The following is a 15,308-nucleotide window of genomic DNA, read 5'->3' as shown; positions in this document are numbered from 1 at the left end:
CAGACTGCATCGTCCAGGTTTCAGGTGCCCGGAGACGCGTGTCTGGGAAACACATGAAGATGCCCCTTAATACTGCGCCTTAACCCCCCAAATCCGGGCAGAACTACAAAGACCATGATCCCAGATATGGGAGTGCATTGCTTTCTGGGAGTGATAGTCCCTAATGCGGAGCACTGCTGGCAGGTCCTGCACCGCAGGACTACATATCCCAGCGTGCCTGGACAAGTTAGGGGATAGGAGGGAGGGGAGAGCCCTGGAGGATGTGAATGGGGAGGGGGCACCCGCCCCCTTCCCCCACCCTTCCTTTTGCTGGGCAGGCGTGGGGGGAGGGGCCGGGCTGAAGCTGCAGTCGAGGCGCTCCGGGAGGGCAGGGCCAAGCAAGGGAGGGACTGGCCCAAGGCAGGCGAACTGGAGAGCCTGGAAGCTAACGGGTCCGGGCGCGGGAGGCGGCGGCGGCGGCGGCAGCTTTCTGCACGGGCGGAGGCGGCGGCAGGAGCGGCAGGCATGGCCCGCGCGGCGCCCAGCGCAGACTGAGGTGCGCGGGCGGGATGAGAGAGGGAGGGATGCGGGACTCCCCGGGCCCCGTACTGCCCCAACCCTCCTCCATGCGGGCGGAGGGCTTGGCTCAGAGGCCCAGACCCTTCGGGTCCAGCCCATCAACTTCCCCCGGGTCTGGGCGCCGTGTGGGCGGGGGTCTGGCAGCCTTGGCCTCGATCTGGATCCCCGCCTTCAGCTCCTGCATATCTAGCTACTCCCAGTCTCCCAGGCGCTCCTGTGGCACTCCTTGCTGGCAGCCCCCAGCCCCAGCCCTTGAGTTCCCTGTCCTAGCCCACACTTCCACACCCCAGGTGTTGGTACCTCCAGCCTCCGGGGCTTGAGAACCTGCTCCATCCGGAAACCCCTGCCCCACTTCTGGCCAGAACCTGTCCGCATCACCCGCACTTCTTTCCTCTACCCCTCGGCCTTCCCCCACCTAGCGCTGACCCCTAGCCACGCTCTGTGGCCTAGTTCTTTCTAATAAGACCTGACAGCTTGACCTCCTTCCTACTTTGGAGAAACTGAGGCATGAACCAACCAGAAACTTAGTCAGTGTGCCTGCCCCCTGGACTCTGGCCTGAGCCCTTGTCCCTCCTGTTCCTTCCACCCCTTGTCATGTAGGACACGTTACTTCCTCCAGTCAAGCCCCTGTGGCTGGATCAGACTTCCCAGCCCCTTCCTTCCCTGGGCCGAGCTCACACCAGTACCTCCTTGTTTAGTTCTTCTGTTACTTCTGTCGCCCCCTCCCTTGCATAGCCCTCCTAGAGAGGGGTCTCTGTCCCTTTGCTGCTTGCTCAAGTTAGCCTTCCTGTTTCACTCCCGCCAACTGCATCCTTCTCCCATATTGCCTCCATACACTGAGAATGATTCAGGGCACCCTGGGGCCCCTGGGAAGTAGATCCTAGCCACTAACCCATACTCCTACTTGTGTACAAATGTCTAGAAGCTGGTTGGCCTTCTCTTCCTCGTGCTTGGTGGGCTCCGAAGTCTGGGTTGGAAGGGACCATTTACCTTCATGGAGATGGTGGCATTGGAGAGCTCTGGTCGCTATGTCTCTTAGCTAATCTGGCATCTGCTGCTAACTTTGGAGGGGGGCGCCCCTTCTGGGAGGGATGCCTGATATGAGCTCTGAGTGCTCTGTGGAGGAGGGCACTGTGCCTGTAGGCGGTGAACTCCAGTTTAGTCCTGGTGCATCTGATTTGAAGGGAAGAGGGAGGGAGGACACAGACGTGGTGTAATTCCGTTTTTTGTTTGTTTGGGTTTTGCCATCTTCCTCCGCTGATTTTTTTTTGGGTGACACTTTTCTTCCCCTTTCTCCAGTCTCCCGGTAGAAAGTGGGGAAGGGGGGGATAATTCTGAAGTTTGTGGGGGTCCCGAGTGAGCAGTCTTGATCTGAACCAGATGGTTCTCTGCTTCAACATGGCCCCTCCCATGACCCCTCCCCCTTGGCTGTGAATAGGATGCTTTTAACCTTGTAACTTGAGAATGGAGAAGCGAGGCCAGGGGACCAACTGTCTGTGTGAACGTTTATGTCTACATCGGCACACTCTGCAAGCTTGCCAGGGGCCAGTGGGAGTGTCCGTGCTCCCAGAGACTAGAGTTCTGTGGGATGCTGATAGGCCATAGGCACCTTTAGAGACCAAAAGATAGAACTGGTTTTGAAGCCCATAAGAGTCACTGGAGTAAGGCAGGGTGGCACATACCTGTTATGCCAGCATTCAGGATAGCATGAAGATTGCCATTTAAAGGCACCCTAGGCTATGCAGTGGGATCTTGTCTCAGAAACCTCCAGAAAGGGGTCTGTGAGATGGCTTCCAGGTAAAGGTACTTGCCAAACAAGACTGGCAACTTGGGTTTAATCCCTGGAGCCCAAATAAGTTGGAAGAAGAGAACTGACTCCATAAACTTGTCCTCTGATCTCCACACACAAACCATGGCACTCACATATCATGTGCATACCCCCACATAGAGTTTTAAAAAGAAACAAAACCACTAGAGTTTTGTTTTCCCTATTTGAGTTTTGCTCTTAAACCAGGCCTCGGGGTGAGGGTTATCTTTCTTTGGAAGACTGTTTTGGACTGAGGACTGTCTGTAACAGCAAGGTGTGGAGGGAAATAAGGCATCTTGGTTCCTTCCTTGGCTTGAGTTCTTGGCTTTAAAGATTCCGATTGTCTCACTGTATGTGTCCGTGTGTGTGTATGAGTGTGTGCATGTGGGTGCCCTCAGAGGCCAGAAGAGGGCACCAGATGCCCTGGAACTGGAGTTTCAGGTGGTTGTAAGACACCTGATGTGAGTTCTGGGAACCGCTGCAAAAACAGCAAGTGCTCTTCACCACTGAGCCATTTTTTTTTCTCAGAAGATAGTATAGGGAATATGGCTTGAGGAAAGGGGTGGGAAATGTATTCCTTTGTTATAATGTAGTGTATTTTGTTTGCCTTGTAGTGATTTTGTGTATTTGCATTTTGTTTTGTTTTTTGAAACAAGGTCTTGCATGAGTCTAGACTGTTTTCAGATTTGATGTGTGACTGAAGATGGCCTTGAACTCCTGATTCTCTTGCCACTGCCTTGGAGCTCTGGAATTACCGGTGTGCGCCCTGATGCTGAGCTGTGAACTTGATTTTGTGGAAGTTCTTTAAAAGCATCTTTATTTCTGAAATACTTTGGTAGGTGCTCAATTGAAGCAGAGGTTTTGTCCTTGTTGCTGTTTTGCTTTCATTTTTTTAAGTAATTAATTTGGTGTTCGTGTGTTCCTATGTGTCGTGACCCACGTGTGGAGGTCAGAGTAGAGTTTGCAGGAGTTGGTTCACTCTCCCACCATGTGGGTTCTGGGAATCAAACTCAGGCGGTCAGGCTTGGTGGCATGCACCTTTACCCACTGAGCCATTCTGCCTACCTTTGTTTTCACTTTTGAAGTGGCCTCTTACTGTATAGCCCTGGTTGACCTGGAACCTACTGGTGTAGTCCAGGCTGGCTTGGAGCTTTTAGTGACCGTCCTGTCTCTAACTCCTGACTGCTGGGCTTACAGATTTCTACCACAGTGCCTGGCAAAGCAGGAAGGCTTATGATTAAAAGTTTGTGGCTGGATTCTTTGTACTTTGCAGGTCTTGAAATCATCAGGAGAAATGGTTAAGGTACAGATACCTGTGTCATGTTGCCAGAGTTTTTTGATTCAGTTGGTCTGAATTCGAATCTCTCTCAGCTCCTTGAGTCTAATGTTTTGAAAGACAGGGAAGTGAGCCATTACAGCTGCACGGTAAACTAATCCCTGAAGAAAGACTTTCGTCCACCTTAGTTCCCCATCATGGCTTGTTCTGGCAGCTGTGCTATGTTAGCCTTGTTCTTTCATTCTGATGCTGCCCGGGTTTGGCTGGGTTAGTGAGAGGCCTGACTTGTGGGGAGCCTGAGCTAGCAGTCCTGCTATAACCACGGCCCCATTGTTCTTGGAGAGAAGGCCTCATGACCAAACAGGATGTTTAGGAACCAGGAGTGCCTGGACACAATAAAGCAGCAACTGAGACAGACTCTTGTCTGTTCCATGTAGATTTTCCAGACTGAGAGGACTGGGGTACCTGCCAGGTGAAGTCCTGTTATGGCTGCACACTGGACAGGATACCCAGAATCTGGAGTTTAGATAAACCAGAGGAATCATGTAGTGTTTTGCAAATATTTCCTGTCAGTTTACAGGCCAATGAGAAGTAGATACACGTATATAGGAAAAAATATATCCAGGCAGACATAGTGAGGGACAGAAAGGCAAGGCATGGGTCTCATAGTAGCCCCAGGGCTCCTGACTCCAGCCCATCTGTTAAAACAGTCCTTCTAACAGCTCCAGTAATGGGTTCATTGAGTGCACACTGCTAGCCCAGCACTGCAGTAGATGTCCTCATGCAGTAGGGAATCTTCATGGCACCATTGCAAGGTTGGCATTATTGAGATTATTTCGTATGTAAAATTTAAAGTGAAACATCCGGGGCTGGGGAGATAATCTTGGTTCATAAAGAGCTTGCCTTACAAATACGGGGACCTGAGTTAAATTCCTAGCACCCAAATAAAAAATGTCAGGCATGGTGGTGCACACTTGTAATCCCAGTGCAGGAAACGCAGAGGCAGGAAGATTCCTGGAGCTTGCTGGTCAGCCAGTCCAGTCTAATTGGTGAGGTCCAGGCCAATAAGAGACGTGCCTCAGAGGAAGGGAATGCTCTGCACACAAACAAATATGTGCACACAAGAACAAAACAACAAAAACAACAGAAAGCAGGTGTGGTAGTGCATATTTGTAATCCTAGGACTTGGGAACCTGAAATAGCAGGGTTATGAGTTCAAGGTTAGTCTGGGCTATATAGCAAGACCCTATCTGAAGAAATCAAAACAACAAAAGTTGACAGGAGAAAAGTATAACTTTTTAAAATTAATTAATTATAGTTTGACATGCTGTAAGACTTTCAGATTGAAGACCCCGGCAAACTATCCTTTTTTTTTTTTTTTTTTTTGGTTTTTCGAGACAGGGTTTCTCTGTGGCTTTGGAGGCTGTCCTGGAACTCGCTCAGTAGACCAGGCTGGTCTCCAACTCACAGTGATCCACCTGCCTCTGTCTCCCGAGTGCTGGGATTAAAGGCGTGCGCCGCCAACGCCTGGCTGTGAACTATCCATTTTTAATGCTTGGGTTGAGGAAGCTTAGAGAACTGTGCAGAAATAAGATGGGACAAAAAAAAAAAAAAAAAAAAAAAAGGCTACCCTAATGCCTGCTAGCTGCTTCATAGCTTGTGGTAGAATCACTTCTTTTTGGATGTAGAACAGAATGCTGTCTATTATGGATATGTTGCTGTCAGACAAGGGAGGCAAGGGGGGCGATAAGAGTGGCATTTTAGGTCTTACAGCTTGTTCTGGCAAAGAGGTTCTAATTTGTTGTTCGTTTTTTAGAGGTCTCTACAGTATTCCTTGGGGGTGGGGAACAGCCTCTTTGAAGGGAGAAAAGAGGGTTGAGAGATGTGAAGAGAGTGTTTCTTTGATAAGAAAGGGATCTCCTGGAAGGCTGTGAGGTGACAATCAGAGGGATGACTTGGGACTCACACCCCTTCAGGGTCTCAGGGCGCACATAGCAGGAACCAGATGCTAGCCTCATGAGAGTGTCATGGTCTTGGTCTCCAAGATAAATCTGGGCTGTGCCCAGATTCCCGTCGAAGCCTGGGCCTTTTGCCACCCAGTGGTGAGGGCAGGACTGGTGGCGGCGTGACAGGAAGTCCCTCCCGACTCTGTTTAGAGAATGTGAAAATAGTCACTGTGCATACTATGAGAGACTTAGGCAAGGACTTGAGTTGGCAGGTGGTAAAGGGGTTAATGTGACAGGTTTCTGAGTCAGCCAAGAGCAGACTGATAGGCAACCTGGTATGGCAGTGTCATCAGGGAGCAAGGGGAGGAGGGATGATACCCAAACCAAGATGGGGCCCGAGTAAGATGTAATGAGAGCTGGGGCTTGGCAGTAGGAACGGAAAAGAGAAGACTGAAAGAGGTTGTGGAAGGTCAGTATCACATGGAAAATACTTGATTTGCGGGAGTTTGGCATTTTGATGCCTAAGTGATGAGGCTTGGTTCCTTGAGCTGAAAGGGGCCACCCAAGAGGAGGGTTTTCGGGAGATAATCTGGCCTACTTTGCAGAAGCTGTCGGTGGCTGCCAACAACATACCTAGCATCTCCATCAGTATTTTTACTCCTGTCCCCAAGCTGTCTGAGGCTGGGTGTCTCAAGCCCCAGAGGCCCTCCCTCCATCGTAACTAAGAGCAGCTGGGGCTTTGTGGCCGGCACTGCCACATCTCTTTCCTCCACTCCTTAGCCTAGGATGGGCTTCTCTGTTTCTTATACCGGAACTGTGTGCCTCCCTTTCCATCAGTCCCCCTGGCGACCCCACGTTCCTGCATATCCAAGTCCTTAGCAGTCAGAGGGCCTGGCGCTTTTCTCTGGGGACTTGTGTCTTCTTTCTCTTTGCTCAGAATGCTTGTGAATAAGTCTTTCTTAACTATTAGGGTTGGAATCTCCAAGTAGTGCTTCCCAAGGAGAGAATCTCAACTTTGCCTGCACCTACAGGGTGCAGATTTTTCCTTTAGCTATGCAGGACTCACCAGGGACAGCTGCTTGTGTCCCCGACCAGCCGCTCTCAAGTTCTTCTTGTTGCTTATTTATAAATCATTATTGCAATTACAACATATTGTCAATTGAGCGTTCGTGTAGCCATCACAGATCTCATCTAGGGCTCGGGCACAGCTGGGCTTTGAGCCACCCCAGACTTCTGGCTAAGCCCTGGGGGAATTCCTCCCGTGGAGTGGACAGGAAGGCAAGAGCAGGGTCCACTAAAGGGGCACACAGAAGAATACTCTATTCTCGGAGGTCCCCAGAGCAAAGTGGTGTTTCTGTCCATTAAGATCTCTGTGATGCTTTCCTGACTTTTAACACAGAACGGAGAGAGGTGGTGGCAAAAGGGAGGAGGGGAGGAAATGTAGAAGGGGGAAATGTGATTTGTGCTTATTTTGGTTTGGTTGCTAAAATTGTTTAAAGATTATGTGTCTGCTTGTGTGTCAGTCTGTGGGTGTGAGCACGCAAGTGGCGGTGCCCACAGAGGCGTCAGACCTTCCAGGCACTGGCACCACAGGCAGGTCTAAGCTGCCTAATGTAGATTCTGGGACCTGAAACTTTTATCCTCTGTAGACTGAGTTGTATCTCCAGTCCATGGGTACTAAAATTTTTATTTGTAAAATATCGATATTAGCCAAGCGTTGGTGGCGCACGCCTTTAATCCCAGAACTCGGGAGGTAGAGGCAGGCGGATCTCTGTGAGTTTGAGGCCAGCCTGGTCTACAGAGCGAGTTCTAAGACAGGCTCCAAAATAATGTAGAGAAACCCTGTCTCAAAAAACAAACAAACAAAAATATCAACATTAAACGTAGTTCCAGGATGAGATGTTGAAGAGCGGCTGGACGGCGGTGGCGCACACCTTTAATCCCAGCAGTCCGGAGGCAGAGTGAGTTCCAGAAACAGCCAGGGTTACACAGAGAAATCCTGTCTCAAAAAAGCGAACAAACAAAAAAGTCGTTGGAACACTTAAGAGGGTGCTCAGCCTAGCCTCTTCCTTCAGGTGCACTGGCACGAGAAGGCCTGGAATCCCGAGTTATTCCTGCTGAGCTGTTGGGGAAGGGGCAGTAGGACCCAGAAGACCCTGAATTCTCCTGTAGCCTGGTACATGAGCTGAGCCCGTTGTCATCCTTTTGTTTGTTTGTTTGTTTTCTTGGAGACTGGGGTCTCATCTGGTCCAGGCTAACCTGGAACATGTTATGTAATCCAGACTGGCTTCAAATTCATGGTCCCCCTATGTCTACCTCTTATGCCACCATGTCCAGTGGAATTTTTTTCTTTTTTGTTTCCTTCTCTTCTGATTGGGATCAGAATGAGGCTAGTCCGCAGAGTCACTGAAAGCTACCATTTACTGTGTGGTTAGGGCTGAGGCTGTCTGTGGGCGGAGGCTTCTTGGCTTGTGAAAGGGCAGCACTGTGGGGTTGAAGGGACCTCAACCTGGGGACCCCAAGAAGCAGCCCTCACTGCTCTCTGCCTCTTCTGCCTTGAATCTCTCAAGGGCTGGAGTCCTAGCCCTGTGCAAAGACCGCAGCCTCTCATCCTTAGCAGGTCATCTGCCTTCAGAGGAAGAAAAGCAGCAACAAATGCAAATAGCTAATTGGTCTAGAGGGAACTGCTGGGCAGAAAAATCAACAAGTTTTTTGTTTCTGTGGTTAAAGGGGACATGGAGGGGATGGGGCTGGTAGAGGAGAGGGGAGAAAAGAGGTGGATTGTGGGTATGATCCATGTAAGAGAATTGAAGGAGTAATTCTTCAATTACTCCTTCCCCTGCCACCTGCCCCTGCCACCCCCTCTCCCACGATGACTCCCACTCTAACTCCTCCTGCCCTTCCCCATAGGGTCCCTTTGCTTTCAGAAGGAAACTTATAAAAGTAGAATGCCAAGTCTTTTGTCTCTGACCCCCCTTCCCACCCATGACCAGTTACAGACAAAGTTCTTGTCATTTGAAGTACATGGTGGCTTGGAGCTAAAATGCCAGGAGGAAATTAAAGTTTCTATGAGCCTGTACTGAATCCTTGGGCTGTGCAGAGAATAGATAGAAACCCAAGGAGATGTGGTGGGAAAGACCTGGGAGGGGCTTTTGCATTCAGCTTTCATTCTCTTGGAAGCAAGGAAGGCCCACTGGGCTTTGGCTATCCTAGGGTTTCCTGTGGTTGGCCTTCTCTCTTCTTCTCTGTCCCAGAGGGTTTGGTGGACCTGTACCTGTTTAGCTTCTGGCTGGTTCCTCAACGTCACTTGGGAATACCCTAGGTGCCAAGGGCAGGGGAGATGATTCTAAAGATTTAGTGTGTGTGTGTGTGTGTGTGTGTGTGTGTGTGTGTGTGTATGTGCATGCGTGCATGTGTGTGCATGTGCACATGTGTCATATGTGTGGCTACCTGTAGAAGCCAAAAGAGACTATTAGATCCCTAGGAGCTGAAGTTACAGGTATTTGTGAGCTGCCCAGTGTGGGTGCTGGGAACCAAATTCCAGTCCTCTGTAAGAGCAGCAATGATACTTCATTGCTGAGCTAATTCTCCAGCCCCAGAGATAAATCTAGACTCAGAAAACTGAAGAGGATAAAAAATGGTGGACCCTGTTCTAGGGCAAGGAGTTATTTTCTCATCCCTGCTGTGAAATGGGGAACAGATAAATAGATTCCATCAAGGTTCAGAGTGGTAGGTGTTTGATGAAGCAGTATCATCGGGTCCTGAAAGGCAAGACATTCTTGACCATGAAGTCATAGTGGGAAAACTTCTAGAATGAATGTGAGTTTCAATCTCAAATGGGATACCTCATAGTTTACATAGGGGATACCCAGCTGTCGACATTCTTCCACCAACACTGGTAGTCTTGGCAACTCCTTTTTTCGTGGGGGTGGTTTTTCAAGACAGGGTTTCTCTGTAATTCTGGCTGTCCTAGAACTCACTTTGTAGATCAGACTGGTCTCGAACTCAGAGATCTGCCTGCCTATCCTTTCCTCTTATCTACCCCTGATCTGTGGGTCCCTGCCATTCATTTTATGCAGGACAGGGAGAAGAGCCAGCTGCAATTCCTTTGTTGGCAGTCTCCAAGCATTCTCTAGAGATTTGGGATAGGGATGTTTGGTTCTCGAAAAGAGGAAGCTACTCATTTTCAGGGCAGCCGAACTTAACTTTCGCAGTGCAGGACTGAGTGTGGCAGGGTGCACGTACAATATAAACACACTTGACTATCTGCAGTGCTGTGTGGTCCAAGGCAAGCCACAGTTCCTCTCTGGGATTCACATCCACATGTGGATAAAGAACTCAGAGGGCTGCGGAGGGGTTCACTCTCAAACCATCTGGTCAACCCAACAGAGGAGTACTGCATTCTGAGTAGGAGAGTAGAGTGGGAGCCCAGAATGCACTGTGCGGTCCAGACGTCTGGAAGTTGGTTTGACCTTTCTCCTGATCTTTGTGGATGCATTAAGCAGCAAACAGGCAGTTCTGGTTTCTCTGGGGAACTTAGGTTCCTGCAGCCAGGGGAACTGTTTCGCTGTTGTCAGTTCCTCACTCCCCCCGCCTGCCAATCCTTATTGTAACTCTGCTGGGGTTCAGGTAGAAAGGTTCCTGAGGCCTCGCTTTACACCCTATCTTCTTATTTTTCAAAAGTAATTTATTTTTATGTGCATTGGTGTTTTGCCTGCATGTATATCTGTGAGAAGGTGTCAGATCTTGGAGTCACAGACAGTTGTGAGCTGCCATGTGGGTGCTGGGAATTGAACCCAGGTCCTCTGGAAGAGCAGGCAGTGCTCTAAACCACTGAGCCAACTCTCCATTATGCTATCTTGTTAGGCTGGCCATCCATAAGCCCTGAAAGCTGATTCATATGGTTCTTATTTTTCACCCCAAGTTCTCTGTTCCTCTTTCCCTCCCCCCCACCCCCCCAAGACAGGGTTTTTCTGTGTAGCCTTGACTGTCCTGAAACTCAGATCCACCTGCCTCTGCCTGCAGGGATTAAAGGCATGTGCCACCACCTCTTTAGACTCAGCTCTGCTCGTTCCTTAAGCCCAGGTGGGAGGTGGGATCACAGATGGGTCACACCAGGTAGAATGTCTGCCTGGCTTGAGAACCTGCCTGGCATGGGCACTGGTAGGGTCTCAGTGGAGGAGGAAGACGTGAGAGGGAGGCTACACACACAGAGATGCGAAGCCCGGACACAAAAAGTTAGGGAAGCAAGGCACAAAGTTTCTTGGCTCATTATCCGAGGCTTTGGGACAGACAGGGCCTCCGTGCCCCACCCTGCCCAGGAGGAGGAGGCATGCTCTCTGGCTGAGGCAGGGCTGGGCTGGGCTGCTCACAGAAGATTGTGCCTGCCTGAAAGTGTGGGAGGGCTTGTTTTCTGCAGCTTGGCAGCTTTGTGAGGGTTCAGTGTGATAAGAAGGAAGATGGATTCCTTGGTTGGTTTTTGCACACAGACAGCTGCCTCCTTCTGGGCAGCACAATGGCCCCTGCCAGTCTATTGTGCGGCTCCATTGGCTCTTGTGAAACACCGAGTCTTGGCTTCAGCCCAGCCGGGTTTCCCCTGCCTGGCTGCTAGCTTCCCCTCCCATCTGGGGTCAGATGAGGTCCACATTGTGGAGTGGTCATGTTGAGACCCAGCCAACTCTAAGCTTGACCTAGAAGTCTGAATCCTCCCTAGGAGAGGGGTCAAGGCCTCCAGCCTAAGCAGCAACTTCCACACCTCCCTGTCCCATTTTACCTTGTTTGGGACTTGTTTTGTTTTAACTTGACTTGTTATTGTTGTGGTGGTGTAGATACAATGAGGATGGGCACTGGCACTTGTACCACACCAGCTAGAGGACAGTTTTGTGGATTCAGGTCTCTCCTTCCATCTTTGCATTGCTTCAGGGATGGAATTCAGAGTTGTCAGATTGAGCAGTAAGTTAGCCATCTCACCAGTCCTGTTTTGGTTTTGTTTTGGGGTAGAAGGCCTCATTCCATGGCTTTCCAATGGACAAGATTGGCTTTAAACTTTTGGTGAGTTTCTGTCTTCTGCCTCTCCAGTTCTGGGGTTACAGGTTTTAAGATTCTGGTTTTAAGGTGTCTGCTGCTCAGACCTGATGATATGCAGAAATTTGGGGAGCCCTACCATGCTCAAGAGCATTAGGAGGTGTGGCTGTTTCTGGGGGAGGGTTCACATTTGTGGAGATTCCTTGAGCTTTCCCTGTGGAGATGGAGTCTGAGGGGATCTCTTTAGTAGAGCTGGGGTTCAGAAGGCATCTGTGGTGGAGAATGACAGTTCTTTGGCTCGCACAGACAGCTGTAGATGTGGAGTGAACTTGAAAGATTAGGGAGAGATTTAGATAGTAAAATCAATTGGATTTTAGACTGACTCAGAAAGGGAAGGAATGTCACAGGTGACTCAACATTTCAGGGTGAGATGGATGATAGAGTCCCCTTCCAGAAACTGGTGATACAGAAAAGAAAGGAGGCTGGACGTGAGGGACCTCGATCACCTGTGAGTTTGTTTGATGCAACCGGAGACTAAGGAAGGTACTTTGGGGATACTATAAAATACATGATTTAAGAGGCAATAAATACCATCTATGGTGGTAGATGTATTTAATCCCAGCACTCAGGAAGTGAGGCAGGAGTCTGAGTTCGAGGCTAGCCTGGTCTACATAGTGAATTTCAGGCCAGCGAGTTACACATTGAAACCCTGTCTCAAAAAACAAGAAAAACAAAGCAGGGCGTTGGTGGCACACGCCTTTAATCCCAGCACTCGGGAGGCAGAGGCAGGCGGATCTCTGTGAGTTCAAGGCCAGCCTGGTCTACAAAGTGAGTTCCAGGACAGCCTTCAAAGCTACAGAGAAACCCTGTCTCAAAAAACAAAAACAAAAACAAAACAAAAAAAAAAAACAAGAAAAACAAACAACAACAAAAAAGAGAGACAATATCCAGGAGTTAATGGATGGACGGTCCAGGCATTCAGTGCACTGTGTAGCATTATTTGAAAAGCCAGCGATGATGTTTACTGGTTAAGATGTAGTTTTGGAAAGGACATCACCCTGCATTATAGGCTTTATCTAGAATCATATTCTTTTTCCCCCCTTTTGGTGCTGGAGCTTGAACCCAGGGCCTTATGCATGGTAGACAAACATTCTACCAGGGAGCCGCCTTCCCAGCCAGGCAGAATCGTATTCCATTACCCTTGACAGTAACATCTGGTTGGGGTATGGTGACTAGATGTCAAAAGGCAAGGGTCCTGGGGTGTGGCCCGGTGATAAAGCCCCTACCTGAGATGCTCGGGGCCCTGGGTTCAACTTCTAGAAGACATGGGGAAAGCATGGTAAAAGTCCCCAGGAGGGGGTGGGAACACAGCCAAACACATCTTTCCTTGTTGAGTTTTCCCTGTGGCTGGGGAATTCTGGCCATGGCATTGCTGATCCCAGGCCTCCCTATATAGTCCCAAACACCAGACAGAGCCTCCTTTAAGGAGTGCAGGTTTGAGTAGTGACCCTGGCTAGAAAAGGACTTTGGTCCTAGCCAGAAGCAAGCTGCTACCAGGAATCCCAGAATGTCAGCTCCAGACCACTGCTATTCTCATGGGTCTCTGAGCTGGGCTGACCTATCAAGGCTGTGGTATTTAAGTGCAGGTTCCAGACATTCTTTTTAGGTAACATAGCAAGTGATACAGTGCTAAAATTGTTTAAGAAATGGAAAATGATTGTACATGTGTCTGAGACTGTCTTAGTTGGACTTCTTTTATTATAAAAAAATCTACCTTGCTAGGAGTGGTGACACATGCCTTTAATCCCAACAGAGACAGACTGACTGATCCCTGTAAATTCCATGCCAGCCTGGTCTACAGAGAGAGTTCCAGGACAGCCAGAGATACATAATTACCTAACAGAGAGGCCTTGTCTTAATAAACAACAACAAAAATCCACCTCACTTACCCCCCATGTGATGGCATATAAGTGTAATCCCAGCACTTGGGGAGTGGAGGCAGGAGGGTCAGGAGTTCAAGGTCATCTTTAGCCACATAATCAGTTTGAGACCAACCTGGGGTACCTGAGACTGTCCCAAGGAGAAGAGAAAAGAAAACCCATGTCAAAGTGCACTTTGACTAAAGGGAAGCTATTGTTTCACGTACCTTACGTTTGGCTCCATCCTCCTAGCACCCTTCCTGGGATTACTATAGAGAATCCTAAACTGGGACTAAAGCTCAGTCCTGGCTTAGCCAACTCCTCAGCTGAATGCATTTGGTGCTCTCATTTGCTGGGCCTGGGTTGCATGACATAGAGATAGTAATTTGAAGAGAGATGAGTCTTTAAAGGAAAATTGTGTATTGTTCATTATGAAGACATTGCATATTGAAGAGGTGTCTGATGCTTTTGGGTCCCTGGAGACCTGATGATAGCTCGGTGGCCTAATTTTTATATCAGTAACCACTATAGGTAAACCCATAGTGCTTATTACTACTTATTAATTTACCTTGTTAAGGATTGAATGCTAGCAAGGACACATGTCTAATAATCCCAGAAATCAGAAGGTGAAGGCTAGAAGATCATTCATTGAAGACCAGCCTAGGTTACATAGGCGCTCAGGTCAATCTCAGCTATATAGCAAGATCCTGTCTCACAATAACCAAATGTTAGCAGGGCATGATAATCTGAGCTCTTGGGAGTGGAGGCAGGAGGATCAGGAGTTTAAGGCCACCCAAGATGGGATTTTGTCGAAAACAACAGACAGCAGCAAAGCCCCATGTGGGTGAGGAACTGAGACAGGCTCCAATACAGCCCTGGTGGCTCCAATACAGCCCTGGTGGCTCCAGTACAGCCCTGGTGGCTCCAGTATAGTCCTGGTGGCTCCAGTATGCAGTGGCAGTTTTTAGGGAGGAGTCACTTCCCTGCCCCTAATGCTCATTCACAACTCATTCTTCCCATGGACTACAGGGTAAAAAGCTAGTGTAGACAGGTGACAGACAGCAAATGGCAACCTCCATGGTGTCTGGTGTTACACAGGGATGTATCTGAAATGGGGACACTTGCTGATGGTGGTTTCATCCAGGTCCCAGTAAACAGGATTTGCCCCAGTTCTGCTTGCATTCTATTCTGAAGTTATCTCCCCTGCCATCTCTCTTGCCTCTGTGGTGATTATTGCAGGGCCTATCAGGATGTGGCTTGAGGTGTTAAGAGAAGCTTTTTCCTTGCTAGCCGCTTTGGTTTATCCCCCGCCAGTCGCCTGGGCTCTGCCGCGCCAGCCTGGTTCTAGATCCGCATGAGTCCCAAATAAACACACAGGAGGCTATATTAATTATGAAGCTGTTGGCCTTGCTTGTTTCTAACTGGCTAGCTCTGACTTAAGTAATTACCCCATAATTGTTAATCTAAGTATGTTTCTTACCAGAGAAGGTTCCAGGCTTCCTACCCCAATGGCGGTTACATCTCGAACTCTCTCCTTTCTCCTTCCCAGAATCCTCCTGGACTCCTAGCCCCACCTATCTAGATTCCTATTGGCCAGACAGTACTTTATTAACATAAGACTTCCCCAACATCTCCTCTTTTCTGTTTAAACAAAAAGAAAGGTCTTAATTTTAACATAGTCAAATTGTATATGACAGAACAGTTATCAAGTAAGAACATAGTTACAATATTTTAGCAAGATCTAAAGAAAATATCATCCTTGTGAGTCCAAAGTCCTA

General features: G+C 48.9%; 1 protein-coding gene across 1 annotated transcript in view; it reads left to right on the top strand.

Annotated features, from left to right (window-relative positions):
• The first annotated feature begins 293 nt into the window (after window positions 1-293).
• St3gal2 (ST3 beta-galactoside alpha-2,3-sialyltransferase 2) overlaps window positions 294-15,308 on the top strand; it is a 53,278-nt gene continuing 38,263 nt past the window's right edge. The window contains exon 1 of the mRNA XM_040736875.1: window positions 294-535. The gene's annotated coding sequence lies outside the window, so the exon portion shown is untranslated. The remainder of the gene's footprint in view (window positions 536-15,308) is intronic.

This window comes from Mesocricetus auratus, unplaced genomic scaffold, assembly GCF_017639785.1.
Source record: "Mesocricetus auratus isolate SY011 unplaced genomic scaffold, BCM_Maur_2.0 Super-Scaffold_6723, whole genome shotgun sequence".
NCBI lineage: Eukaryota > Metazoa > Chordata > Mammalia > Rodentia > Cricetidae > Mesocricetus > Mesocricetus auratus.
This window is presented reverse-complemented; position numbering and strand designations above follow the sequence as displayed.